Source organism: Corvus moneduloides, chromosome 12 (assembly GCF_009650955.1).
Source record: "Corvus moneduloides isolate bCorMon1 chromosome 12, bCorMon1.pri, whole genome shotgun sequence".
Taxonomy (NCBI): domain Eukaryota; kingdom Metazoa; phylum Chordata; class Aves; order Passeriformes; family Corvidae; genus Corvus; species Corvus moneduloides.
The window spans coordinates 11,988,082-12,015,109 of NC_045487.1; the positions used below are offsets into that span (position 1 = coordinate 11,988,082).

The 27,028-nt window shown below is 37.1% G+C and overlaps 2 long non-coding RNA genes across 2 annotated transcripts in view; one reads left to right on the plus strand and one right to left on the minus strand.

The window, feature by feature from the left end:
- LOC116450158 overlaps nucleotides 1-15,498 on the minus strand; it is a 37,749-nt gene extending 22,251 nt beyond the window's left edge. The window contains exons 1-3 of the long non-coding RNA XR_004242700.1: nucleotides 15,317-15,498; nucleotides 11,998-12,061; nucleotides 6,752-6,760 (exon numbers count right to left, since the gene is read on the minus strand). This is a non-coding gene — a long non-coding RNA (uncharacterized LOC116450158). The remainder of the gene's footprint in view (nucleotides 1-6,751; nucleotides 6,761-11,997; nucleotides 12,062-15,316) is intronic.
- Nucleotides 1-27,028, plus strand: part of LOC116450157 — a 262,062-nt gene that overhangs the window by 152,852 nt on the left and 82,182 nt on the right. The window lies entirely within an intron of this gene.

Consider the following 27,028-nt stretch of genomic DNA (forward strand, 5'->3'; position numbering starts at 1 on the left):
TTACCTTGGGCTTCCCTCATCTGTTTTGTATTCACTGTATCACTCAGATGCATGGCTTGCAAGCTTTCTTATGTTGTATAAAAAATGGGTGTATTTACGTTTCACAACTGGGCCTTGATATATGATTATGGCCTCCAAGTTTTTTCGAGAATAAATACTGATTACAATAATTTCAGGGCAATGGGGAAAAAAATCATTTAGCCTCAGGATAGAACATTCTGTAAAAATTTTACCTTTTTTAAAAGGTAAAATTTTGCATTGATTCACAGCTGCGTAGAGAAACAGAACAGAGAAAGCTTAGAAGAGCATGGCTACTACATACCAATTTTGGCAATTGTTGTATCCAAAGTAAATTCTACAATATTATGTTCATGAAGTGATGCCAGTTTATTTGTGGTGTTTGTGAGTCCTGAATATAGGGACAAATTAGGATATTTTCAGTGGTCTCCCTTATCTGTAACAAAAGTAATGGAAGACCTGAATTTTGACAAACTGTATTCAGGAGCAGATCCTCATACATGAAGTCTTGACAAATGAGGCTTCTGCAAATACACTGTCCCATTACAGCTTTCTAATTAAAGATCAGCTGCAGGAAACGGTAAATTTAAAACAGTGATGACAATATTAAAACCTCCCGGGGAAAAAGGAGAGCATTGGAGATAAGGATGCAAAAATCCTAATAGAAGAAATAGCACTAAATGCTTATGGTGAATCTAAGGCATTGTGCAACTATTCACAGTGGGCTAGAGATGAGAATATGAAAAAGATGAGTGTTCTAACATCAAGGGGTATGAATGACAAACAGATGGTAAACAGACAAATGAGCTATGGCTGAAGGAGGCCAGTGCTGTTGTAAGCTGAGGGAAGAGAGAGGAGAGGAAGAGGTGGATAAAAAAAAATATAGCCCCAGAGAAAGCTGAAAACCATGCTGAGAAGTAGTCTGGAGAAGATCACAGGAAACAGCTTATGGAATTAAAAACATTTGCGAAATTACAGCACTTAGGAGGAATTAAATATAAGAAAGTAATGGTCATCCATGAAAATAGAAACTTCAAAAAGGAAGGGACTGCAACACAGAACCTGGAGGAGAAGAGCTAGAAAATCACTAGATATGATCTCAGCGTGAATAGAGTCATGCTAAGGACCCCGTGCAGCATATCAGTCTCTAGGAAGACCTTTCATGAACAGTTAACAAGAGACTTTGGCAAGAGAGAACAAGGAAATGTCTGAGAGACAGGAATATCTGACTGAAGTGATGGTCTTACATCAGTCCCACCATGACTGGGAAGAATGTGTCTCAGATATAAATAGCATCTTAATTTATTTCAAGTGGATATAACTTGTTTTTCACTGATACTTATTATTGTTAATTTGTTAAAGATGCTGAGATTATATAGATAAATATAAGCATAATTTAAAAAGTAATGTAAATTTACATTTACAGTAAAGTAAGAGAAGTACTAAAGGAAGAGAAGTATTAAAATTGTGCAAATTTTTTTTTTATTTTCCTGATATTGAAAGTATTATTTTCAGACTCAATTACCCATGCAAGCCAGTGGAAATATTTGTCTTGTGTTCAGATTTAAGAAATAGACCCAAGCATAGATAGGAAAATGAGTTCATAATGAGAACAGATGCTACAGAGACAAAAGATATCTTTAAAAATTGTGTATGGCTTAATCCCATAGCCATTTTCTGTGCATTTGGAGTCTAGCTTTTAAAAGTATTTAACAATTGTTAGGCTCAGCAGTGCAACATGTCTGATGCAGAAACTGCAGTTAGTGCTCACCTCCCTGCCTGTGGCAGTCGGGTGTCTTTGCCTGTGTGTTTGCAAACCTTTCCTGTACCAAACGTGACATGAAGTTTCATGGGAAACCAAGTTTCGTCTCATTTCCTTTGTGCCAAAATCTCTAAGGTGCAGAACATGGGAATCTCATTGAATTGGACGGGATTGGGCACCTTGGTACCTTTGCACCTAATTTTAAGCGCTTATTTATCTGAACAAAGATTGCTTGCTAATTTGTTAAATGTTCTTTGAGACAATCCCAAAGCTCCTTAGGGCAATGTAGAGTGACTTCAGTAGAAGACAATTTTTCCTTTTAAAATTATGCAGGGCATAGAAAAAGTAGGTTAAAATTGCTTTATTAATGGGTTTCAGCTCCCTCATATACTGGGCAAAAGAGATGAAGCCACTGGAGAAAAGGAGTGACCAGCTGGCTTGGAGAATGCAGTTTCTTTCAAACCATGGGGGTGTAGGGGAAAGAAAGCTTTAGTTGTGGGTTCTGTGGATGATGGTCCAAGTGTGCCCAAGAGCAGAACTTCAAATTCTGAGTGAAAACCTTTTGTTGAGTATGTGTGTGTTTGATCTTCTACACGCCTCTGAGGTTGAGTGCCATGAGAGAGCTTCTGACCTTTTGGTTTTGTACATTCTTGTGTGAGACTATGAATTGTCTTGCCATAAAAGCTTGTTTTAAAGTTAAAAAATCATCGAGTGCTTCTGCGATCATAGAAATGCTGGTATTTTTCAATTGTATTGCAGACTGGCTGTGCAAACTGAGCATTAGTGTGAAATACATTAATGAATTCAAGAAATGTAACAAACATCAGAGTAACGAGAAAATTTGGGGAAAATTAGAAAATCACATGAGCTACTTGATTCTCATAAGTCTCCATTTTTGAGAGCAAAGGTGTAGCAAATTTGTCAGGAAGACTCTTAATTGATTAGAAGCTGACCCAGATATACTGCTGCACAGTAAGCACAGTTTGGAAATGTATTAATGCAGTTGATAGTGGAAATAGCAGGATCAGAATAGGACAGAGAGAAGAAACCAGAGTCAAAGGTTGCTCTAAATTCCATATGGCAGCAACAAGTGCGAGGCAAGCTAAGATTACCTCACCAACAGAAGTCTCATGTGTTAAATGCCAAGTCAGAACCCCAAAATAACAGTTTTTCCTCATTCACTGTAGCAGAAATTTAGTGACTGTGCAGCTGGAGAGACAAGGAAATGAAACATTTCTCAGAAAATTTAAAGATAAGATACATGGGTGTTGATCAGGCAGTGTTTATATCCTCCTCCTTTGTTCTTCCCTGTCCACTTTCCTAAATTAGAAGGGTACCCTTAGCATTCTGGCGGTAGGAGTATTCAAAAGAGAAGTATAACTCCTTTTCTCAGAAGTTCAGCCAAATTTAGTGCAGTCAGAGCCCTCAGAAAGGGGCTAGCTACAATCTACCTAATGTAAAGAAGCTGAAGGTTGTTTTACTCCCAGAAGAACACCTTGTTTCTTATGTTTCTTCAGGATTTTTCTTGAACCATTACTACTTCGCTTCTGGATAATAAAAACTCATTACAGTCCTTTTGCCTTGATAATTCAGAAACCTGAAATGAAAATAATTTGGGCTCTAGGATTTCTACTGGTTGTGCTGAGCTGGTGACTCTTTCCTCATTCTTAAAGATGTCCTTAAGCCAGCAATACTTAGCTAAAATTCCCTACGTGTTCTAGTTTTTGGAGACGTAGAAGTCATCTTGACCCAGAGCTCTAGAACTGTGAACAATCTTATCTCTAGTTACCTGCAAAACCATCAGATATTTCTAGGCAGAGAATACGAGTCTCCATGGGCCAGCAAGGTGACAAATGATATAATATGTTAATTGCATCAGCATAATACAATCCCATTGTGTTCCTGAGTAGCCTTTTTTTTCTGAGTGCGTCAAGGTGCACTCTAAATTTTTGTTCAACCTGCAGCTTAATGCTGTATTGCTAATATTGAAAGTATCATTCTCACAAATTTTACAGAAAGGTTCTTATGTTCTATACACTTAAGTAGAAAATAGGTAAAGTATGAGGATTTCTAAGCCTTTTGAATGCAACTTATTGTGATAACTGCATCTATTTATGATATTTTCCTGTATGGATTAAATATTATTTAAATACTCCATGGTGATGGGTTCTGTGTTTGTGATACAGGAGTGTTTCTAAAAGTAGTTGTCATTGTGATCCATTAGAGTCTAGCTAATGCAATATCTATCCCATAAAGTCTGGGATTCATGAGACTACAAAATAATTATTAAGATAATAGTGTAAAAAATGGGCAAAACCAAATTACATAGCATTAGCTTTGATAAATTTTTGTTCCATAAAATTAGTTTTTGAAGTAGAAATTTACTAGGTTGAGCATATAAGTAACTGCTCTGCAAAAGCATATTTTCTCAAATTAAAAATATTTTTCTTACAGAATTGGCTACAAGAGCCTTTTCTTCTCTCTCATGGTTTCCAGTACTATGTAAATTCATAGCTCAGAGGAATGGTGTAATTCCACATAATGAGTTGCATGATATACTGAGGGAGTTTTAATGTATCTTAGTTTCAGAGAGGATTTTATTATTTTTCCCAAATATTATTTTGTTGTTTCAACATTATCATAAAACCTCATTTAGATAACTCTAAATATCTTCTCTAAAGCTTACATAGGCACCAGAACTGAGGGGATATGGACACAATGCAATCCCTAACTCACCCCTATTGCGCAGGAACAGAACAGGAGCCTCAAAGCTGCTGGGGGTCTTACATATCTCATATGTGCTGGAACAATGAAACAAATTATGAACAGGGCTTAAGGCTCAACTCTGAATTCTTGCCTTTGTGAGTTTGTGTCTCATGCATGGAGAGCATTGATTTTGCAAGGTACTCTGCGATGTGGCCTGCCTGTCTGTGAATAGAACCAGATGGATTATTTTCTGAAGTTTGACATTCAGACAGGGATCTCTTCTTCTTTAGTCTGGCACTTTTATTAGGTCTGCACAGGGAGGTTTTATATATTAATTCATTCATTTCAATAATGTATTTATACTGATACAAGCATAATTGCTAATCTCAAACACTGCAATGTCGTTCTGTTCTGCTTTAAAATGTGCTAGGGTAAAAAATGCAATTACTTTAATGCCAGAATCTAAACCCACCCAATTTTAGACTGTGCTGAAGAAATGATTTTAAGGTCAAAGGTGTGCATTCAGAGTTATTTCACAGAGAAGATCTGAAGTGGTAGCTAGCTTTACAAAATGTTTCAAATGTGTTGAATTGGCCAGCAGAAGAAATCCTTGGCTGATATCTTGACAAAAAATGTGTGAGTGTTCACGGCCCCAGAGTCCCACCAGTGAGACAGCCAGGTTACACGAGATGCCATTGAGTTGAATCTGCTTTTGGATAACCTGCGTGGGTTTACTCCAAGAGGAAAATACTGTTCAGTGTAACAAGCTAAGCCTTTAGCTCTTCAGAAATGCTGTATTAAGTTTAATTACTTCAGCCACCTACTGATGATCTGAAAAACGTTTTAACAAACCAAGGGTTCTGAGCTTGGCTGTTGCCTTGGCTGCATGATCTTTCACTGTACAGCTGTGTGAAAGTGCAGCAATCAGAGTTTAGATTATTCTTTTGGCAGGTCATGAAACATAGAAGTAATTCCTCTTTATTTTCACACCTTAAATTTTGGTTTGGTGACATTATTTATAAAGATGATCTGCATCTGCGTCTGCCAATACAGAGAAGTGAACAGAGGGGGAAAGCGTCATTACAAATAAAAGAGGTCAATAATTATGGACCAAATCCTGCTTTGACTGAAGTGACAGAAATTACATGGCTTTCAACAACATTAATAGTTGCAAATCACTGACAGTAAACCCTAATAAAATGTTATTTCTGTTAATAAGATTGTTCACAGTTCATATTTGTATGATATAAAACAAACTTGGAAAATCCTTAGCATATTTTATATTTAGAGGAATGGCACTTTTTTAGACCACTGTGAGGAAACCATGGTATTTGTAGAAGATCAACCATTGGCATTCAATTAGGTGTCATACAGGAATATGCATCTTGGCATAAGCATCAGCAACTGGATGCTGTTCTTACAAAACTCAGTATTATGTCTTATCCCTGATTCACAGTCCTGCGACTCTGAAATGCAAGTTTCTCAGAAAGTAAAAAATCAGCCCCCTCTTTCTGAAGTAGAAAGATTGAACATCGGGAGTTTTTTTCATCTTTGAAGTGTAGTAAGTGTGAATCTTAAAGACACCATAGCAGTTCTTCTAAGAAGTAGGTGCAGGACACCTGTGTATGGCTTAGGGAGATCTGCTTCACTGTCTTCTTTCAATGTGCTTTATGCCCATGGGTGGAATCCACTCAGCAGCTTTCAGAATGCCAGGATCGTACAGTGGGATGCTATTAACTGGACAATTGGATTATTTTCCATTTTTAGAATAGCTACTGCATTTCAGAGAAGCAGAGGGAAGCGATTTTAGTTTTGTTTTGGTTACAGCTACATGACAACATTTTCTCAACTTCTTAATAGAGTTTACTTTCTTACAAGAGAAAAAGAAATCACTGGCCTGTTCACAGAAAAAAAAATGTCTGGTCTCAAGGCTTATGTATTCACTAGGGAGGTTGGACTGTGCTCCAGCAAACAGAATTAATCAGCAAGTCATTGCCTTCCAGAAGTAATGTGTAACACCTTGTTTTGTTCCTTGGTTCAAAAGGCACTGTCACTGTTGTACACCAGTGTGGTTTTTTTTTAAAGGCTATAATTCATATGCAAACTAAGCAGGGATTCATGATTTCATAATAAAATGTTGAAACGCTTTGATCATGAGCTGGAAGGAGGTGTGAAACAGTGCTTCAGAAACAGACAGATATTTGTGTAATCAGCCTTTATGTATTGCCAGTTCAGAATAATAACATATAAAAAGCCCCAACTTACCTCATCTGCCTGGTACAGCCAAGGCATAAATAAAAGAGAACAATGGAATTACTATTACTCACTCACTGAGCCCCAGCTACATCACTGTATTCTTTATAATTGCTGGCAAGAAGATTAATGTTTTGTTAAATATCAGAGTAAGGTCACAAGGGGGCTTGCAGGGCTGTCTAAACATCTAGGTTTTAAACTCCTTCCTTCCTTCTTTCCTTCCTTCCTTTTTTCCTTTTCCTATTTTTTTTTAAATTTTAATTTTGCAGAGATGAACTTTCACCAATTCCTTTAATTATTGTGACTTTCACATTTTTGCATTTGAAAACTTTTGACAACAACCCAAAAAATAAATAAGGACAAGAATTGCTGTATGGCTGATAAAGCTTAATCATACATTGATAGGATAATGGTTAGGGGTTTAGTCTGTTAGAAATAGACCTGAGCTTCATTTTGCCTCTCATGTCTCTTGTTAGTTCTGTATCTAAATTAGGAATTTTTTTTCTCATTATATTAATGCTAGTTATCCTAACTAAAAATCTATTTGGTTTAAAAAATGTCTTTCTAAATATCTGTTAACTTATAGTGCACGAACACAGTGACAAGAGCAGTTCAAGTGAAAAGCTCACAGTTTTGCAGATTGAGATTTACACCTTCTGCACCTTCAGGTATGTGTACCTGAGGTTACTAGCTCCAGTTTCAGATCTTTTGCAGGAAAGAGGTATTGACATTTTCTCTTTGTACAGATAAAACCTTATGGTTACCGGTCTCCACCATCACTCTATAGAAATAGTCAAAAATATATAAATATATTCCATCATAGATTAACTTTTTTTTTTTTTTTTTGAGAAAGTAAAATATCTGATCCATATGGTAGAGCACCTTTAGTTGGAAATGAATGTTCACATAAGAGATTTCTGGTAAATATAAACACAGTTGCTTCTGGTGAAGGAGCAAAGAAATTATATAGTCATCTTAATCTCTTGTTTAGACTACTGCCAGTCATTTGCAAAATGCAAATATCTTCCTCATTTGGCTCAGATTATTCTCCAAATTATACAGGAGCAGTCTGGGCAGTAGCAACCAGTCTCATACAAAAATGGTAAATGTGTTTTTCAGGCTAGCCCTAGATCCACCCTTTGTAGAAGGACCCTCTCAAACACGTGCTTTTGGCCCTGGAGGTGCTTGGTGTTGGGCCAGCTTGAGGACCTGAGTGCCACAGGACCGTGACATGCCACTCTCTCCCTCCCAGCTCTCTGTCACTTCTGAGAACAGAGGGCAGCATTAATGAGACCAGTAAAGCAGAGAAAGATTTGTATTAAAGAATTCTTACTTCTTGGTGTCATTTGCACACTAACACTGAGAGGGCTCCTTAACAAAATTATGTCATTAGAGTCCATTTGTGTTTTAGTGGAATAGGCCTTTTCTCAAAGAGGGGTAATTTTATGTGGTATTACTGATTTTATAAATGTTATCTTCAGTTACCTAATCTTAAACAAAAAGAAGGACTTCAAAGATAAATGTATGGGCAGCAGTGGTGAAAGTCATACATTTAAACCTACCACTTTGCATTGAATTAGCAGTGCTGCAGAACAGAGTAAGCAGTCCACAATACCTCAACAGCTCTGACTGGCTGCAGAAAAAAAGGTTTAGCAATCTGAGCTAAAGGAGATAACAGATCCAAGAACCCCTGCTCTTGATCCAGTTTAATCTATGACTCTTGGGAAAAGTATTTTATTCTGTCTTACTCAGTTTGCCTGTTAGAAATGAAAAATAATGAAAAAATTGTTCCTATTTTCCTAGAGGTCAGTCATGAAAATACTGCATGATTACTTATATACCAATAGGTGTTAAAGTGTTGTTATAAGAATCCTATTCTCTACATTCTTGAATGTGGAACTGTGAAAATTAGCTGTGGAAAATTAAATTTGAGACCTAGATTGACTAATGTTGAAAATACCCTTCAGTTTCATCATTTCTTGTTATCACCATTAGATATACCAAGATGTATTACCACATAATTGAAAAAAATTACTGCCATTTTTCCCTTTTGTTACAATTCACTGGAATTCTAAGGACCAGGAAAGAAGCCTAGGAGTGCGAGGGAATGGAATTTGTTAAAAATATTTTAAAAAATTTAAATTAGAAAAGGTAAGGCCACTTGTGATTCATTTAGTTTGTAAGTATTCTTTATGAGCCATGACAATATTGTGAATTAATTACTCCATAATTTCAATTTGTAGCTCTCCCCTGGAGACATGAATGCTATTCCCATTTGTATCAGCCAAAGATCTGGTGCAGTTTTCTTTTCTTAGCAAGAAGTGTAGGGAAAAGTATGGTCTGGAGGACTTGGCAGTCTTGCACCTATTTTTGCAGTAGAAAAATTACTAAATATCAATCAATAAATGTTAAACTTAAATCTGTCCCCTCTGATGTCGCAGCCTCAGCAGGCCTTGCAAAGGGCAGAGTGCCCAATGAGAAGATGTTTTTTTTTAGCACCAAGTGTGGTTGATAGCAGTTTCTCCTCAGAGAACAGCTCCAGGTTTGCACACTCTGCTGTTGCAATTACGTGTTCCCCCACCTGTTTCTGATATGGTTTATCTAAAGAGGGGAGCTGAAGCCCAAGCCTTTGGAGGGAAAATAAATGAAGTAGGAAAACAATTATAGGGAGCAGGTCCAGTTCTTTAGTTCTTTCTTAGTGCTAGAACCTGAGACTTTGACAAGTTTTTAGTCTTACTTTCAAAATATTTAACTCAGTACCACAAATCTCAAATAAAGGGTTTCTTACAGCTTCCTGTCTCAGAGGTATCAGTGAGATTTACTCACCAACTCTTGTCAGTCCAGGTCACGTAAGTCTTAAAACTGCTCTTTCTTACTTGCATATACTTGATCAAGAATCTCATCTGTCAAAAGTCCTTTATCTTTCCTCACATCACATTTCCTTCCTTGTGCAGCCTGCTTTGGTAATGTTTCTGTAACAATCGGGTCACTGAAATTGTTAATGAGATTTGAAGAGGCAGAACCTAGGTTTTGCCAGAATTCAGGGTGGTTTTGAACTAAGCCAAACCTGTGGACAATCAGCCGAGACCTACAACCCTGAGTTACTGCAGTTCTTTTAATCCTGGCTCTTGTCCAGCTAACTCCTTAACCCAACCACCAGTAAATATGTTTCTTAACTATCCTTAGTGGCTCTTTAACATAGTGTGGATAAATTTCTTCTCCAGTTCCTCTGGAGTGGCAGGAGGCAAAGTACTCTGCCATTGTCACACTGTGCTAAGGGTCCCAGAAGGGCAGCTTCAGTCCTTCACACAGCAGATTGAAATCAAATACTGAGAAACCTTGAGCACCAAGTTTTAGCTTGAGGTCTTTTATACAGTCAAGATCAAAAAAAAGAAGTTGGTGACCAAGTCAAGGGTGGGAGTTATTTTTCCAGGCCCAGTTTCTCAGCTCTAAACATGATGGATACCAACAAAATACATGTTTTCATTGTACATGTAAAAAATTGAATTATTGTTGTTTAGTTGTGAGAGTTTTTCCATTGGTTGAATTCAAAGTATTTGAATGGTCAATTAAATAAAGTATTAATTGGTGAAATTAAATAAAATATAGTAGAACATCTTTAATATAGACAATCCTTTATAACTTATAGAGACAGTAGGCACAGCATTTTTATGTGTAGAAGTATGCATGGTGTGCATAGGAGAAAAATAAGGTGGAGGAAACAACCCTAGAAGTTATGGGTTAAAGACATATGACACAGTAAAACTTAAAAGACTGTTCAGGGTAAGGACCTATAAAAGGTATTAACATGTACAAAAACCAAGAATGTGAAATTAATTAGTCTTGCTTTAAAGGAGAATTTTCCAAAGGCTGGAGTTCTTGTGACTTATGTTGGGAAGCTATGGGAAAGAGTAATTCTACTTATTTGTTGATCCATTCAGCTGAACTTAGTGTACTTGTTTGTAACCTTGTTAATTCAGACAGATGTGATGTCATCTCTCACTGCTCCCATCCAGCCTCTCTCTGCTGCAGTTAAGTTAAACCACTGGAAAAGAGCAGTCAGGACTGCAAAGAGTTGCTTAATTGAAAATAGGTGCATTTTTCAGTTGAACGTTCCTGCAATTTGGAACTGAAAACAAAAGTGAATATGCAGCTTTGCTCCTGGGAGAACAAGATTGGGAATTATTCTCTAGCTATCCCTGTTCTATGCAGTTCAAGTCAGTGATCATATTCTAATAAGTACCATCTCTCCATTATTTCTAAGTACAACAATGTTACTATGTCAACTTTTTTTCTCAGGTGATTTGTGAGCAAATAAGTTGTTAAATGTCTAGAAGAGGGGGAGACACCATAAATATCAAAGGTAAGACTGAGAAAACTCAGAAATACAGTGTGCCAGTGATAGACTTCGGGATAGAAGCAGAAAACATCTTTTTAATCAGAAGACAGCACTGGCTTCTGGGATTCTATTTTGCCAATCACCTGGTGATAGCTGCTATTAGTAAATAGCAAAGAAAACAAGAACGACACTGACAAGCCTGGAGTGGCTTCAGCAAAGGGCCATCATGCGTGGCTCAGGTGTTGGGTCTTGTCCAGCTTGGTGGGACCTCTCAGCAGCCCCCAGTGCCTGCCAGGGGGGTTAGTGAACAGGGACCAGGTCACAATTTTAGAGCTAAAAATAATCTGAGTTTTCCTTTTGAAAATATGTTAAAATATGATCATTCCGTTTCATTATATTCTAAACTAACTCAGGGAATCCAACTCCCTCTTTCAAAATGCCATGTTAGGGCATGAATTAGCAAGTAAGGTATTTTGATTAGAGATAATATCCATGAAAATTGTATAATTGAAAAATACAACCTTGAAGCTTATGTGCCTAAACATTGACAGTGATGGATCTTAGTTTATTGATTGATTGATCTAAGTGTAAAAGACAGGTTGCAAAATCCTATTGGTAAGTTCCCGGGGAGTGTTTTCTTCTTATATTTTTTGTGTGATTATATTGTCTTTTATATGGCTGATTTGCCTCCAGAGACACCCGTGTATCCCTCAGATTCACCTGCAGGGCCAGATTTGGCCATAAAGTGTGATCAACATCTCTGTTCTTGGTTAAGTACATGGCTCAGATTGCAAAGCAGATGCATTGCTTAAGGCTCTGTGTATCAAAACTAATCAGTAAAAAATCATTTTTTGTAATTTCAGTCAACATGGTGAAAGACGTTAGGTGGCAACTTTGCAGAAGCTGGACACACACATACCTTTGAAATCCTGTGGTGGTCACTGGAAAGTAGGATGAGTTTTGGCAGGTGCTACTGGCAAAGCCTATAGTGATGTAAATCAGACATTTAGATGGCAAGTATATTCTCTTAATTATAAACAAATTTACTATAAAATCTTCTATTTCTTGTTAAACTTTAGATTGAAAGAGAAATTCTGAAATGGAAAAGAGGTACATAGATCTCTTCCACAAAGATAGACCGGACCTGGGTTTTGCCAAGTCACAGCTGCCCTTAGAATTTGGCTCTTTGAACAGACTAGTAGGAACAAACCTTAATTTTAGTTAAGACAGGTTATACAGGTTAGACAGCTTTTATATCTGTCAGCAGCATTCAGAGGGACACTGTGACAGGCCCTAAAATACCACAGACCTCCAACAGTTTAGTTTTCAATGGTCTTCACATTACTTCTTTCATAAGGTCAGACTTTACAACCCAGTCACTACCTCTAGAGTTATTAGATCTGTTTCATCTTTCCTATACATGAATGTGAGAAATACTCTTGTAGAATTACAGTTTGGAAAATTCCACCACATGAAATTTAATTTGTTAAAATGCCACAAAATACACTATTACATGTAGGCAAAAAACAATGAGAACTGCAATTTTTTTTTTAAATAGTAAAAATAAATAAAAACCAATCTAGCTGCTGAGAAGAAGATAGTTATGATGAAGGATAAAAGAAAAAGAAACAGTATTATTAATTACTGCAGGATAAATAGTCTCTTAGCATTCTGAACATTAAATTTTTTGCCTGTCGTTCCATGTACAGAAAGTCCAAAATAAAAAGAAGCAGCAAAATTATATTGTAATAAGAAACTCAAGAATAAATGTTAATGGGTTACATGGGACAGCCTTTCAAGTGTTACTGTGCTCCATACTCACTTACAATGTTCTGTACTTGAGCAGGGGGAAATATTTTTTTCCTGATAATTAACAACATAAGGAATTCAGGGGGAGTGCCTGCCCTAACGTGATGAAAGCCGGCAGGCTCTGTGACTCCCCATGAGAAAAAAGTATGACAAAGTCAAAAGGAAAAGAATCAAGCAGGTTGGATTGATTCAAGGCGTTCTGAGATCTTCTCTGATACAGAACTCTTGAAAATGTGTAGGAGAAACAGCAGCGTGTTAGGGTGAGGATAGGAAACCTGGTGAGGTTAGAAAGTCTGGATCTGCAGGCAAGCCTCAAAATGTCACCGTATTTCTCATGTGAGTTATTCTCTCAGGATCAGCAGCTCCTGTAGAGGTCCATGATTTCCTGAACCCTGCAATCTGGCAGGGAACAGCGCTGGTGTCAGTGAAAGCCTCTGCTCCCAGCCGGGCTCGGGGCTGCAGCCCCCGCGCAGGATCTGATCCCTGCCCAGGGATGGGGTGTATGTTACTGGGTGTGCACACTGGAGGGTGCTCGTATTTAGAGAAGAGGGAGCTCATTGTGGTGGGGTCCTCTCTCAGGCAGGGAGCGAAATGGAAGAGCTGAGCTTTTGGCATCTGGTTGCTGCCAGAAGCAGGCGGCGACTCTGTTGCACTACTCTGACTTTGCTTATCCCCAAAGCTACGTGAACTTTAAGTAATTTTTGTGCTTATTCAAAAATTTGGGCTCAGCTCATGATTTGCATTGCTTATATTACACAGGCTTAAAGTACCTGTATGCAAGCCTGTACTTAAATGATTTTCCTATTAGTGTATTTCTCCTTGTTTATATGTTTATTTATTCGTGTTTTCCTCAGGCTATTTTGAATGTCATTGGGAGTTAAAGATGATGTATGGCACATTCCAAAGAATTGTAATAAAAGACAATAGAGCATATTTCTTCAATGCCTGAGTATATTAATTCTTGCTTATATAAGAAAATGCACAAAACAAATTGTAAACAAGGAATCACTTGGAATCAGATTATGCATGAATAATGATATGCAGCCTCATCTCAGCTAGAAACAACAAAAAAAATCAGGTTTAACTGCTAATGGCTTTAGGAAACATTTTTCTTTTTCAAAGGAAATTACTCAATGGAATAAAAACATGCTTTTTAAAATAAGTGGATTAATTTACCGATTCTTCCAAGATAAATAATCATAAATACTGTACTTAGCATTAAAAGAGGTATAATTCTCTCAATCGTACTTGTCTTGGGGATGGAGTTTGACCTTGGCTTTATTATATTCATGTCTGCTTTCCTTAAAAACTTTCTGGATTTTATGGCTGCTCCTTTACCTGCAGTCCTGCAATTTGCTGGTCACTTCATCTGTTTCAAAGCATAGGAAATTCAAATTCAGTCAAATCAATGGGAAAATTCTTTCCAGCATCACTGGGTTCTTGTATCAGGCTCTGATTTGACCTGATCCTTTTGCCCATAAAGTTCATTGCAACACTTCTAGAGATTTCAGTGTCACTTCTGGCCAGCACTTTTGTGTATCATTATGCACCTACAGTCATAGTTCACCTTTTTTCATTGACTTTTCCAAGTCTGTTGCAACAGAAAGGTTTTTCCACATGACGATTTTTTTTTTTTAATGTAGTTTCAAAAAGGTTGTGGAGCTGTTCTCTTTTTTTATGCACCAGTAACGTATAATTTCTTTCCTGCCTGCATGTTTTTAACCTTAATGCCAGAGGATAAGAAAATAAATGGCATTGTATTTACGTTTCGGATTCAGTTTAAGTGTGTGAGTATAGAAAGAGAAATTTTTCCTTTTGGTTACATGAGTAAAGCTCTGTAAGTGTTTGCAGGATTGAGGTTTTAATTTGTAACCCTGATCTGGCTGCACGAACAATTCTAATAAAGTTTAATGAACATTATTAAAAGTTTATATGCAGGCAAATAGGGTTGCACATTTGGAGTAGTCATTACTACCCTCCAAAAGAGAAGCGGCTTGAGGTAGCTCCAATTTTCCATTCACAGAAATAGGGGCATCAGGACAGTGAGGAGCAGAACACGATCATCTCATCTTCCAGACGAAACACAACAGAATAGCAGGGGTTTCAGCGGGAACCAGAAGTGCTGCTTTTGCAAAGTAAGAAAGAACACACTTCCATAGAATGCTATTCGAGTTTACACCTGAGGCATAATGCACGTGCTGTAAGGTTCCAATTCAGCAGCTCCAGAGTGCAGATAGAGAGCTCTGGTCAGTCATCCCTGGAGAGCCAGCCCTGTCACACTGGGGTGCAGTAAGGAGCAACACAACACCCGGTTTCCCTGGTGTGCACCAAGCCTTGTGAGCTGTTTCTTGATCACTGACTAATTTTGCTGTCTCAATTGAGAAAATATTACAAATACTAGTAAAAGACTTTCACTGAAGCCAACTTACCAGTATAGAAACTGCTTAGCTTCCCTCCTTCATTGCTTTGGCTTATCTTTATCATGCATAACCTGGAACAAAATCCTACTGTAAGGTTTGCTCGGCAGAAGTTAGCTCCCAACTCAAGCAGTAATTCCGGTGAACTGGGTTCTTCACCTGTGGCTTCAGACTGAATGTCTGAGACAAGAGGGTCTAACCTGGAAGAGATAATCATGTCAATAAATAGATCTTTTGAAAAATCTCATTGGCTCCAAGGGAGGTTAGTCCTGCAAATGAAGTTACTTGTGTACTTAACTCTTTGCTGGATCAGGTATTGTAAACTCTCTGGGGGAGGACCCATGTTTTCTTTTATTTGTCTGTAAAGTGCCATGTATACCTATGGCACTGTATAAATAAATAATAATAATAGAAACAATAAAAACCATCTAGGGATTAAGCAGGCCTTTTAAAGAGGCCAACTGTTCTTCACATAAATCTTGGATCTAATTTGAGCTCTAATAAGCTCCATTTCCTGCTTTTCCAATATTTTTTAGCCGCGTTGCAATAGGTATCTTTTTTTTTTTTAACAGGTGCTTTAAGAGGGCCCTGAGGCAAGTATCTAATCAACCTAATGGAATTTTCCATGCAGTTAAGTGTTTTATTCAGCTCAAAACATTGTCTTTGATTAGACTTACCACCTTCCCTTTTGCCCTTTTACATTATTTTGGCAGGCTCTGCAGGTGGAAAAGCTCCATCTCCACTGCAGCTCCATCATGTGTAAAACAGCCTCTGTGTGTGCCTGCTTGGTTGCCTTTGAGCTAAAGGAGGAAACTTCAGAGGCAGCTCCAGAGTCCCAGCCTTGGATGCGCCTGTGCCACATTGTAGCTGTAGGATGGCCTTTTGTACAAGGTACTCAGCTTGTAATGAGCCAGGTTATATCCTGAGAGTGACCCCATCCTACTGACTGCAGTCCAGGCTAACTATCCTGCAGGATTTGCCTGGACTCTGGGCTAGGCTTTGTAGTCTTGCTGAACCCTGGCCGCCGGGCTTGTGCTGAGTCTGAACTGGATTAATTAAAGCTGACTCACATATGCTTGTGAGGACCACAGTCCTCCTATGTGGCAGTGGAGGTTTTTCTGTAGGATGTGGCCGGCTCAGGTGCTTTAAACAAACTCTTTTAGCCTCCCAACCTTCTTTTTAACTTGGTTTTCTAGAATGAAAATGGGTTTAAATTATATGAGGATATAACTTATTACATTATGCTTAATATTTTCCCGCCTCCTGAGGTGTTGTGAGGATTTTTAAAGTAATATTTATACAGCATTTTGAAGATAAAAAGCATTGCATAAGTGATAATTATTATCTACATTTATTTTCATGCCTCAGTTGAAACATCTTTTTCTCTTTGTCTAAGGTACTTAATTTTTCTTTTGCCTTTTTTTTCCTTTTTTTTTAATTACTGTGTTACTTAACTTTGAGATTTTGGGGTATAATTTTGGAGAAGAAAACTGCTGTAGAGAGTATATTGTACTGTGTCAGATAGCGCTCTTTTTTGTTTTTCATCTCATGATGAACTGATGCTTTCACCAATCCAATCTGCAACCAGAGATTTATTCATGCCAGAACAGAAGAATAGTTTGATTGTTCAGGAAATCAGCCAAGACTCAGAAGGCCTAGATTTTCTCCATTCTGATGCAGGTTTCTTGTTTGACATTGGAAAAATCATTTAATTTCTTCATGTCTCAGCTGGCCATCTGCAAAGCAGAAATGGTGCTTCCCTACTGTGTACTCGGGTTGTAATATTACTTTTCTATATGTGGCAGTGTTCATAAGGGTGATAGGAGAACCAGTATACTTCAAAAGGCATTTTTGATCTCCTGTGTGCAGATCATTCATATATCCAGTGACTTACAAAATGGATATGGGACCTATATTTCAGAAATACATACTAATTCAACTCTCAATTAACTATTTGTTAAATTTTTTTTTATTCATAATATTATATTTGTGTTTCTATTGTATTTACTATTACTATATTTAGTCATTAAAGAAGACAGTTTCTATCTTCTTTGGAAGAATCAGTAAACAATCTTTTCAAGATAATTAATAGGCATATCTCTATGGTCCCTGTCAGTGTCTGCTTTCCTAAAAGAAGATATGTGCAGTACTTAAGGTTTGGCCCCCAGAAAAACTATGGTGAAGTTGTTTCTGTAAATTTTGCTTTGGATATGTATTTCTGTGACTTTGTGCCAGATACAAGCAGCCATTTTATTCTGTTACCTGGAGACCATTTGTTCTTGCCATGATATGCAAAAGCATATTTTCATCTCTCCTCATATCTCCATCCATTTGTGACATTGATTACTGCTGGTGGACTTTATATTGGTAATTAGATACAGAAACATATGTATTCATCCCCCTTTCTAGGAGGAGGCTGTTATATTCAAGTTATTCCCTACTCTAAGTAGTAGCGGGAAAATATGAAGGTATTGCACAACATATGATCAGACAAAAGCTTCTAAACATAAACACTCGTGCTTTCATTACTTTCTTGATCAGCATGCAGTGCTGAAAAGGTGGTAAAGTGGAGATAAAAATTTATCGTATTTTAACTAAATTCAGTTATGCTTTTCAAATGGTTCTTCTATCCCAGTGGGAATGAACCATGGCAAGATAATGTTACTTAATAGTTTTAGTTCTAAAATGCACCTTCTTTTCTCTGTGCATGCAAGTGCTTTACAGCTTCAATAAAAACCATTGTGAAACAGACGCTGAAGCATTATCCTAAATATCATTTCACTTTCTGCCTTAAATGTAGGCATTAAAGTAGTAAAAGAAGGTCTACTACACAAGTAAAAAGGAAAAACAGAAAAGTTTGCATGTGGGGATAACAGATCATTCTAATCATGTTGAAGTTTCTGTCAGCTGCAGTTTCAGTATCTTGAAACTGTACTGGATAGACTCAGATCCAAATTTCCCCCCTGAAATAAGGTTGGTTGCTTGAGAAGTCAGACATATTCTGAATGTATTCCTATGGAAGAATGAAGATGAAGTTCTAACCCATGAAGGGCTATGAACTCTTTATACTTCAGCAGCTGCTAATGTTCAAATAATGGAATTGACTCTTGCTGGAAGCTGATCCCATATTGTCATGGTATTCCTGTCCAGTTCTGGTGGTCTTCCCTTGCACATCCAATGCTGAAAGGGGATTGTGTGCTTCAATGGCCATAACTGCCATGATCCTCTGCATTTGGTCAAACTAACCAGGGAACCTGCTTGTAGCCAAGAACCGCTTAGGAGAAATGCCCCTCAGGAATTAACAATTCATTCATGACTGCTCTGGAATAGTTTTACACCACATCCAGAACATTTGTATGTTCAACTTTCTCTTACAAAAAAAAAAGCTATTGACAAACAGGTTTTGTCCCTCTAGGGGAGAGGATTTGTAAATTGTGTCCTGCAATCACTATTGTCTCAGCTAGAAATAATAGATTCTGTTAAAATGACCAGCACTAGGGCAGTAGATCTGCACATCAAGCAGTGTTCTGTTAGCTCTATGTACCTATTTGTGATACAAACACCGGAGTATTTCATTGTATTTTGATACCTACTGGCTTGGGACAGATGTATTTTTTAACCTGCACTTTGCTATCATTAAGCTGCCTAAAGATTTGCTTTTCAACTGAAGCTCCTACAGCTGCCAAAGGTGAAAATGCCTCAGAAATTAATTTGTTTGCCTTTGACAGAGTGTGGTGATGCAGGCAATATAAGACAGTACTCTGATTTCCTGAGTGAGAAGAAGTAGCTGTCTCCCATCTAAAATTCTTTTGCCTAAAACTTGAAGCTAAAAATAGTAGTGGAATCTCACTAAGAAGTGAATACTCAAACCTGAGGTGTTAAACAGAGCTCCCATTAATTCCCATTAGTGCCCATTAACTTAATTTTAATTATTTGGTTTGAAGTTATTAACCTTCCAGAAAAGACACCTAGAAATAAAAAAGCTGGGCAGTAAAATCTCAGTATTACAGTACCAAACATGTACTTACTAAAAGGGAAGTAAGTGTTATGGTGCCAGGTAGATCTTGAAGTGAAAGGATTGTATGTAACTCTGGACAGTTGGCAGGAAACAAGATGATGTCAGGAAATATTTCCTATAGGTCAATGGTTGGGGGGTTAAATTGCTCCATTGCAGTACATTGATAGCTATTTTGATGGATTTGCTGTCGGTAAGTCCAGAACAGGCATGTGGGACCCCTGATAAAGCCCATTTTAGGCTGAGAACAAGTTGAAGTCATGAATCCACTGAAGAATTGCTCACAGGAGCCCCAGGAGTTTTCTGTGGTCACTGCCTGGAGTGCTGCCTCACTTGAATGCTTTCCTAGTGTAAAAAATCTTCACACACAACCCTCAATTTGTTTTCCCCCCTTCACTGAGGGAAGTTTTCCGTTAGCTTCTGGTCTGTTTGTCACCTTGGCATCACTTGTGCTCATGATCTCTTTCAATATCATCAATTCATTACAGAAGTACACTCTGCTTAAAGAATTCAGGTCAAGTGCTCCCAAACATTAAAGGTATTTGAAAGCCAAACCCAATTCTGCGTCTAAATCTTGCAGTCCTTAAAGAGAATAAAAACAAAATGCATGGGTGTGATGTTGGCTCAGTAACATAATTAGCAAACTTGTAGTTGACTTCAGCAGAGCAGGTTTGCATCCCAAACATCAATAGTTCCAGCCACCAGCAGGGTTTAAAATAAGAAGCTGGATGTGAATCCTGCTTTATTAATTTCTGCTGAAAAGTGAATTTAACTTTGCAAAGTGTTTTCTGCTCACATTTTATTTTGTTACTGTCCCAACTAAATTTAGCTTTCCTAAAACAATCTGAGAATTTAAATTAGTTTCCTGTCCATGCACATTTGTGATTTTTTGTACCACTCATTTCTTTTTTGATAGCACATTGTTTTATTCTTTCAGTTTAAAAAAAAAAAAAAAGAGAGAGAGAAAAGAAAAACCTGCCACAAAAGTGAAATTTTTTTATTGCATTTCATTTTAAGTCGTCTTTTTAAAGATCTGTCATTTATACAATGACAAGAAAACTTTCTAAATTGGAACTAATTTATGAATTCCTTCTTTTTGGCATAATGTCACTTTGCAAGTTAAAATGATAATGACTGGAAAGATCAAATATGTTTATCTAAAAAAAGAAGAGGGGTTTTAAGAGTTTGTGCTTATTAGAAATCTTTGCAAACTCTGTACACAGCAGGCATTATAGATTTTTTGAGTGCAAAAATCCTTTAGGTTAAGAAAAAGATGTAGCTGAGAATGGGAAAGGTTGAAGACAGTTCAGAATCCCTTTGTCTAACAACTATAGATGGGTGAAATATCTATTTTTTACTTATGTGCTTTTTAAAATGAGATTTGATTTTGTCACCAAACCGATCCTTCATACTCCATGTATGCGATTGGATTCTTCCCATTCAACCTTCCATTCATGAGCAATCCTTCAATTGCACAAATATTCACAAGCCAGCGTGGTAACTGTTGTTTTTTAATAACTTCTCCTTTGTAACAGTGATTTAGGAATGTGCACCCAAATGGCTTACAGTGGACCTTCAGTACACTGGAAAACTTTCTGACCTCTCTCCTTTCATTATGAGGATTTGGATGCGAAGGAAACAACTAAGCTGTAGCAAATGAAGTAGAATTAATACCATTATGCTCACAATATGCCCACTGCCTGGGGGAACACTGTCGACTGATCTAATAATACCAGAATCGCATCCTCACACCATTGTAAAATGCATCCATATGTTTCTTATCAAGGCCACTGGTGGCACAAGTCCTTGATCCAAGCAAGTAATAGTCTTTAAAGCTGTACAGAAGAAAAGTTTCATTTGGTGCTGTTCCTGTGCCCTGTATTGTTGCTTCCTCTTACACTTCTGAATTTCTTGTTCTGACCAGTAATGTTGGCGTGTCACCTTCTGTTCCCTCATCCAACATGTCGCTTTGTGTCTTTATCCTATGTTTTAATCTCTCATGATGTGCTCTTCACCAATGAAGTGTTTAAAAGTGGTGTGAGGAAGGTATTAGTCTATGATATAAAAAAGGAAAAAATCTGTTTCTCCCACTCATTTTGTTTCAGTGAAGGTGTGCAGATTTTTAAAGCAAGTGCTTAAAAATAATTATGAAAGAATTATGAATATGCTACAAAAATGCCATATGAGATTTTTCTAATGCTTTTTCTAGGCACAACTGGATTCAGTGAAGATTTCAGATTGCAAGTGAATAAGGAAACAATTCCTGCCTTATATTACCAAAAATAGATGGGCTTGTAGTTTCATCTTAATGTCATTTTAGCCATAGCTTTCACACAAAAAAAATCCTTCTAACATCTGATGCAAAAGCATGCAAAGATTAGAAACAGAAATAGAAATATGAATAAGATAAAAAGTATTCAGACTACATTGTTTCATTTTTAAATCACTCTGAGGATTGTTTTCTGCCTCGAGATTATGAAGAAAGTTTCTATCCAGGGTTTTACTTTGGCACCACTTGTCAATGAAGAGGGTCTCATAGCTGAGTGGTGATCTCTCAACATCTGTCCCATTCCCAAAATCTTCCATTTTCATGTCCTGATGATGCTACTTTTTTTGGCTAAACACAGCTTCTGAGGATCAGTTGTTTTGGACATGCTGAAAAAAAAGAAAAAAAATTAGTGAATTAGTATGTATGATATTACCCAGAGACAAATAAGTATTATTTGTCTTTTAATAAAATAATTGTTTGGGGCTTTTTCATCCTTTGTATGCAAAATTTCTAAGGCAGCTGCAGAGTGATATGGGACAAAAGCCCTCCTAAATGTGCAGTACTCACACTGATACACCTGGGTAGAGGATTCAGTACCATTCTCCATTTTACACTCAGTGTTGTGAAGATGAAAGCTTGAATAAGACTACAATTAGTTAATGTGCCCATGAGCTGTTATACAAAGCTTCAAATCTCAAGTGAAATATGAAAAGTGAACACAAGAGCAGGTGCTGTAGCTGGCTGGCATAAAAAAAAAAAGGTTTCATTGCTGTCACATATCTGAAGCACAAGAAGATGGGAGTGTCTATGATCAACATCATATTAAAATCCTTTTCAAAGAAAATAAGTGATCCCAAACTATCTGGATGCTATCCAGATTTCTTTGGAAGCACTCTAATATGAGAATAATTGAAAGCAAATCTCTAGATTTGCTAGATAAAGATGTAATGTTTATCTTTATTCTGAGATCAGAGATTTATCCTACCACTTCACATGCTCAAAAGGCGTGTGGATGTGGCACTTGAGGATATAATTTAGTGTTGAACATGGTGCTGAGTTCACAGTTGGACTTGATGACCTTACAGGTCTTTTGCAGTCTTAAGGATTCTATGTTTAGCTGTCACATTTACAGGATCATGTTCTTGACTTATATTCTTTATTTCAAAGATAATTCAAGAAACAGTGAAAAGCACTGAGGTGCATCCTGCTAAAGATCCATAGCATTTGTGCATCAGAAACCTTTTCATGAAGCAGTAAGACAGTAAAAGACGATTATACAAAATATTCCTGAACTAGATTGTGTCAGTCCATTACATGTAAATATAGGTAAAGATGTCCTTGAAATTATATATTTAAAATGTTTTTAGTTATTTGCAGAGGGTGGTGAGGCAGGATTTAGATTTTTAATTAAATCCAACAAAAACACAATTTACATGAGCTATATTATAAAATAAAAGATAAGTTTTGATTAATCTTTTCTAATTTTTTTAATGTATTAAGCTAGTGAACAATATGACACATAGGACAGTGAAAATTCAGTTCCAGATCGTGAACTGAATCTTGTTCCCCTTCCCTTTTGCCTCTCTCCACATACATAGAGCTTTATTTAAAAGCATTAAGACACTGTGCTATTGTTACAAGCTTTACATTTGTAGAGACATGACAGTGGCAAGAAGAATTAGTTCATCATTGTTTCTCCTTCCATACTTGTGTTGTGGTTTTAACCCCAGCTAGAGATGAAACACCACACAGGTTTTCAAGAAGGAACAGGAGGACTAATAGACATCTGGTCTTGAACAAAAATTATTTCTTGTTACAAAAATTATCCTCGTATATTACATTTCCTATGCAGAAAGTCCAGGATTTGCCTACAGGTGGTGACAGAAAAAGGTTTATGTAATTATATTATGTGTTACATTTATATAATTTTCAATGAAAGTTTTAGGATTCTTCAATGTCTCCACCAGTTCTTTTATTCTAGAGGCAGTGTGTCTGTCAGGCAAGTGTTAAAACCATTAATTTTGGAATGTTCTGCCCCCAACTTGCAGTATTGCCATCATATTGTGATATTGCCATTTTATAGAATTACAATACTGACCACTCAACTGGTTTTGCCTCTTTCTCTCTAGAGCTGGATATTATTTAAATACGAATTCTTCCGATGTAACATGAGTACAATTTCTTTCTACAGTACCAGTGCATATATGCCAACAGTAGTCAAGTGCTGGTTTGAATGGATATCCAAAGGAAACTCTGCCAACCCAGGTCATTGTTGTTGGATGCGTTTGTAATAATTCCAATGGAACCGCCCAGCTGCTTAAAGGTTAAAGCCAGCCAAACTGCCAAACCCTAATATTTAAACACAGACATTTTTAAGATTATTTGTCTACTGTTCCCTTTTGCTTTAAAAGAAATGTGGCTTAGCAAAATTCTGTCATAGGCTGGAAGGTTTATGTGGACGGAAGGTAGTTAGCAAATAGAATTATGTGCAGAAAGGCTTTAATCCCTGAAGCCCCTATATAAGAACATCTGCTTGAATTACAGGCCATACATAAATTGTGTGTGCTTGTTTTTGTCACAGATCCTTCCCCTCTACCCTCTGCTCCCCACATCTTATATGATACACTACAAAAAACCCACCCAAAACAAAAGCTAATTAGTACTTCCAGCCCCCCCATTAGTGAAACTTGATATGTTTACTAAAAAAATAATTGCAACATTCCATTCATAAATCTTTAGCAATGTCAGCATTATACTGATGGAATTATGATGTCCCAGTACAAATTGTCTGACCTGCTTTATGTTCCCCTGCACATAATTAAGGTGGCGGTGTGTTAAAGGAAGTAATTTTGTTCAAAGCTTTGGCACCAGCAGTGCAATGCCTTTTGCTCGTATTACTAACAGTTACCAGTCAAGGTAGGAGCTGCACCATGTTTGAGATTAGACATATTCCTATAGCTCTGAGCACAGGGCTTTGAGCAGCACACTCAAAATTTAAAATAATGTTTGGTGTAGTGGCTTTGTCAGGGTTTGGGTTTTACTCTCTTGAGGATTTGAATGAGCAAATAAGTTAATGAATGATGACAAGAAAAGCTTAAAAACAACAAGCTTTAAATTTTGTTCACAGGTAGTCTGAAATGTAACTTGTTTCCTTTCTTTGTAATCTTTGAACTTTCCTGTTCTCTTCTTTGAAGACAGAGACTTTAAGAGAGTATCTAACAGGCCCTTGAAATTTGTTAGCAAATTTAATTTTATTGTCAGAGTGCATAATCTGAATATTGATTTTAGAGGGCCCATAACAGTGTAAATCTCTGGAGAAAATGCCAGTGGCAATGTCAGATCCTGATCCCACAAACAGTTAAGGTTGTGTGCCTCACTGAAGTTCTGGAGTAATCACACTGACCTTGGGGGTCACAATTCAGGCATACAAATGTCTTCCTCGCCATTTGCAGTCACTGGTGAGATCTCCAAGCCTGTTGACTGTAACTTAGGTCTGAGCCTTTGTAGAATCAGGTTTTATGAGCCTTTCTCATGTATTCTTCAGTGACTTCCAGACACAACTCATATTTGCAGTATTTCCTTACAGGATAGATTTTAGGATTTGAGCATAAAAAAGTCAATAAAATGCATAGTAACCAACGAAGTAAATTTGATTAAATGTATTTTGTTTATCCCTGTGAAGCACTCAGGCTTGGGCAAATGATAGGGAAATTGCTACTGTTACTTTAGGTTTGGATTTGAAATGTCCAGTGCTTTGAACACTGTGCAATTGCCTCTTGACTTCACTAGGCTTTAGCAAACACCTCTTCTTTGTTACTATTTATTTTATTCACTAGAAAAACAACTTTTGGTTTAAAATTTTCATAGTTTTACCTAATTGATGTCTTTAAGGAGCTATTAATGCCATTTCTGTTTACAAGTCAAACATACATGCACTTTTGTTTCTACTATAGTTAGTACATGGTATAATGTTTACATTTGGCAAAAGGCAGAGATAGTCAGCTCTGTGTTTAGAAGCAGGTGCTCATAGTTGAGCTTGGCCAAAACTTTCCCCTTAAAGTCAGGAGAGCATTTAACCCAGTATAAGTTTCAATTTGTCTTTCCAGCGAGTTATATGGCCTAAATATACACACTCTCATCATTTATATTGAGTCTGCCATTTTTTTTACATAGCATTAGAAGATTTCAGTAAAGCTTGGAAGACATATTTTTATATCAGTGGATCTTCAAGACATTCAAAACAGAATAATAACAACCCAAAATATACATTTTAAAGCAATTTGCCTGCTGTGAGATGTTAGAACACTGGACTTTCTGCTTTGTTCTCTAAATGAAAATACTGACTAAAAGATCACAGAGATTCCTTGAAACTTGTGTTGTCCATTTCAGTGGATTTGAATGATCCAGGCATTTCATTTCAGCATGCTTTTCTACTGTTCATTCAAACCTACAGCTAAGGCTCATATAAATTACACATCTAAACATATCAAAATTAATTATTGAAAATTCTGGATTTTAGTCATCTTGTAACAACGTAAACCTGTTTTTTAAATTTTCTGTTTCTGAGGTCTAGAAAATACGTCATTGCACAAATTGTCTCGTGAGGCCAAAATTAGCTGCTGCTCTTTCCTTTAAAATACTAACTGCTTAATAATTTCCATGCAAATACACTAGCAATTAATAATTGCATTGCAATGGCTTGGCTGTTTATAGCCTGTAAATTGAAGCATTAGGTGTATGTAAATATCTTGACTTCAGTGGGAAATGGAAAGACGCTGCTTAGTAATAAAAGCTGTCTTATTCAATTAGCAGAATGTTACATATCCTGTTTCCTTCTAAACACCATAGGGTCTCCTAAACGTTCACAGGGTTGGTGTTGTCTAAGCAGGCTGTTGCATTGCAGATTACAGGAAGCCTTGTACTTAAAATTACCATTTGAAATAAAACAGAACAAAAATTTTACCAAGTATCAGTAAGGCTGTGGCTAAGCCATTTGAAAAGCAAAGCTAAGGAGTGGGGGGAAATCAGGGGAACATTTATTGCTGAGAAAAGGCTCAGAGTGGTGAAAACTATTTGACAAATATGCTGAGTAGAAAAAAAACCAAAAAACTGACAAACGTTTTCAACACAATATTGAAACGCTTTATTTTGAAAATGTCAAAATGAACTGATTTGATATTTCAAAATGTTTTGGAATTATGCATTGTAATGGAAGCCAAGGAAAATAAAAAGCTAAGTTCACCCAACTACTTGAGGACTGTGTCCTCTTACCAAATAAATGCCAGGAGATGCCTTGGCTCAAGCACATCTCAGTCTTCCTGCCTTCCAAGGGTGCCCTCACTCTTCCACAAGATGATGTGTTCTCTGATTCTTATCCTGACAATATTTCACTTTGCATGGTCAATTTGTATGTCCTTGAGCAGAGAAGGAATCCTTTTCA